Source organism: Pteropus vampyrus, unplaced genomic scaffold (assembly GCF_000151845.1).
Source record: "Pteropus vampyrus isolate Shadow unplaced genomic scaffold, Pvam_2.0 Scaffold276, whole genome shotgun sequence".
Taxonomy (NCBI): Eukaryota; Metazoa; Chordata; class Mammalia; order Chiroptera; family Pteropodidae; genus Pteropus; species Pteropus vampyrus.
The window spans coordinates 2,292,090-2,295,566 of NW_011889057.1; the positions used below are offsets into that span (position 1 = coordinate 2,292,090).

The 3,477-nt window shown below is 48.5% G+C and overlaps 1 pseudogene; it reads left to right on the forward strand.

The window, feature by feature from the left end:
- Positions 1 to 836: 836 nt before the first annotated feature.
- LOC111729736 lies at positions 837 to 955 on the forward strand (annotated as a pseudogene).
- Positions 956 to 3,477: the final 2,522 nt, after the last annotated feature.

Consider the following 3,477-nt stretch of genomic DNA (forward strand, 5'->3'; position numbering starts at 1 on the left):
CGGGCGACCCTAGGAAGCTGGGGCTGTAGATGGAACCCAAGGAGGAAGAAAAATTGCCCTCTCTGCTCAATATCTTAGTCTCAGCCCTTTGTCTCCACCGCACATCCCCAAAAGTAGAACTCAAAACTTCAGGCAATAGTATGGAGGATTAAATCTCAGGAAGACCATCCTAGCCTTAAGGAGGTCGTGAATCCCTCCAGAAACTAGAGAATTGTTGGAGAAAAAAAGATGCGGTTTGAAAGATCACTTCTTGTAATATACCAAATTTCCACCAGGGGGCGAAGGACGCAGACTTAGGTGGAACCTTCTCTGCAGCGACCTGCGAAGGACTCGGCGGCCACAGGAGGGCGGCAGAGAACGGTGCTCCCTGCAGAACCCAGACCTCGGCCCTAGGTACTGTCAAAGATGGGGCTGTGCTGCACAGGCTTGGGGAGTGTTGCTTCAGCAAGAAACCGTGAATTTCTGAATTCAATAAATGCTCTTGCAGCCCTCTCCATTTGGGCATCCCTTCTCAGGCTCTTAGGACCCTGAAATACCGTCATCCACCCCGGCCTCCTTCCATTCTGGTCCCTCAGCTCTGGGGCTGCTGGCACAGAAAGGCCCTGTGGCTTTTCCTTCACAGTTGTACAGCAAATGACACTCAAGCTCATAGAAAGAGGTGACGTTTCATAGCGTCCTAGCTGATAACTGGAGCCAGAACTAGAACCCAAGTTTTCTCCATTCTCAGTACAGGCTTCTTCCCATTGTCCTGGCTGATGTTCCTGAAAGAAAAGCATACTTTACAAGCCACAATGGAAAACCAGCTCACAATCCTTGGTTTAAAAAATCAATGTCGAGTCTATGGCCATGCCACCCTGAACAAGCCCGAGCCCATCTGATCTTGGAAGCTAAGCAGGGTCCCGCCTGGTTAATACTTGGATGGGAGACCACCTAGGAAGACCAGATGCTGTAGGTGCTGCAGGTGTAAAAAATTTAAAAAATAAGGGATTGTAAGCTGACAAGGGCCTTGCAATCTGTGAGGTCAACCAAGGGGTGCCTTACCAAAAATAAATAAATAAATAAATAAATAAATAAATAAATAAATAAATAAATAAATAAAATCGATGTCAAAGCTATACCTTTCCCCATGTTTACATATATAACTGGTGCATATAAAACTGTTGACCACAGAGCAGAGAGATGACCTCCTCTTTTTAAGCACATACACCTGTCTACCCCTCAGAGTCCCACAGCCCCTGTCCCTCTCTTCTTCCTGAACTGCAAGAGGAATGTCTCTTCATTTATAATTTGCATTTTCACTGTATTTTCAGAGGCTCCTCAAAGCTACAGACAAACACTTTCTCAACTTTAACCTTGGTCCCTCCTACCACAGCACAGCCCTTTACAAATGGAGGAGAAGGGCTGCCCAGGGATCCTCTCTCCCAGGCCCTTCACTGCTCCTTGCCTCTCCCCATCCCTCTGCTGACCCATCTATTTCTCCTCCAGATCCTTCTTGCCACTATTGGCCCTCCATGACCCAAGACTTCTGTCTAGCCCTCACTTCTCCCTCTCTCCTTGGAGATAAAGAGCTAACAGAGGGTGAGAGTAACTGAGGAGGGATGAAGCCAATTGTAGGGGGATGTGTGTGTAAATTCGTAGGCTGATAGGCTGTGTACACATACATGTGTGCCACACACCACCCCTTCTAAATAGCCCCCACACACACATGATTCCATACCATCCATGCCCCCATCCAGGACTCTTTCTTTATAAAACAGGAGGAAAAAATATCATCTCAACCTCTCAAAAACCTTATTCCAATTTTCATCCTCTTGGGGAAAACTGAAAAGACAAGACACCCCTCCCCTTTTTTTTTCCTTTCCCCATCTGCCTCCTGTCCACTCTGGCTTTTGAGATTTCTCCCTAGATCTTTGGGTACAGCCCCCGACACACGCACCTTCCCCAGTATCAAGGAAGCACCAGATGCAGCCTCCTCCCTGCAAAGGACTGAGACAAATGCCAATCACACTGGTGCCTCTCACGGTGCCCATTCTGCTATGAATTCCCAAGGTCAAAACCATTCTGATGTTATTAAAAACATAAATGTTGCATACCAGGCAGCGGGGGGAAAAATTATAAGGCAGCCAGACGAGAGGGAGACGGAGGGACCGGTAATTGTCTTCGTCTTCCCAGAGTCAAGCTCCATGGGGCTGGAGCTGCACACAGAACATTGCTTTTTAATTTAACTCAGTAAGGTCAGTGGCAGCAAATGAGGCAGGGGAGGAATGGTACCTCTGAGGGAGGGCGCCGGGGCACAGCCCCCACCCTGAGCCTGCAGAGCCGGGCTTCTGGCCAAGATCTCCAGGCAGTGCCCGGGGAAGCAGAGGGAAAATGGCAGGGGAGATTCGATGACTCTCAGCCCTCCAAGGAAGGGGACTGGCCTCAGGGGGTGGAGAAGGAGATATCATTGGGAGGGCTTCTGAAGAACTGGTATTTGGGTGCGGAGAAAGGAAAAGTCTTTGAAAGGACTCTAGGTGAGACCAGAGGACTCAAGTTGATGGAGACAAATACCCCCCTTTATTCTCTCCCTACAGACCCACTGTACAGAAGAAAATAACAAGGGCCACGATTGGAATTTAGGGGTTCATCCTGCCCCCCAACACCCATGAATCCTGAATCTCAAGCAAGAGAGTTCTCCAGTAAAATGTACCACTCTATTCCCTCCCCTTCATCTCCAAGGATCCAATGGGGCAGCTGAGAGGAGGAAGGAAGGAGAAACTGAGGTAGAACTGCCCTCCCTCAGAACCTTACTTATAGGTTCCTTCCACAGGCCACCTTTCCTTCTGCAGCTCTGCTAGCCATATGGTGGTTCTGTCCATTTCCAGCGCTATAGGAAGGGCTTGAGTTAGACCACAAAAGGGACTTCTCAGATTGGCATCTTAGTCATAGGAACAACACAGGCTGGGGTAGGAAAGGCTAAGGCCCCTGGGCTTTTCTGAATAGGCCCAGTGAGTTGAGCATAAGATCAGGGAACCTAGAGAAGGTGGGGCAAGTCACTAGGTATGGGAGTGGGGACTTTTAAAAAGCTGTGAAACCGTCAGAAGCGGTGGCATTCAATATACTTGGATTTAATGGGAAGTTCTTCTGCAGGTCAGACCTCAACTCCCGCTTTAGTTTCAGGCTGTTTCCCTTTTAGGACTCTTTTGGGAAGAGACAATTAGGATAGTAGGTTTCAGACTTTAGGATGGAGTTTCAATTTTCTCTCTCCATCTAGAAATGTCTTGCTACTTGGCTTTCCTTCCAGGTTTCTACTCCCCTGTAATTTAGAAATACAAAGACTCCCTGAAGAAACTTCCAATGTCAATTAGGAATTCTGAGGCCCACTACCCTCATAATGCACACTCCTGCAGGCATCCTCTTCCCCCTTTCCAGACAGAGGTCCTGCTCTCAGCTCTGGGACCCCAACCCTGCAGTTCTCAGTATCTGCCACAAGGTGGC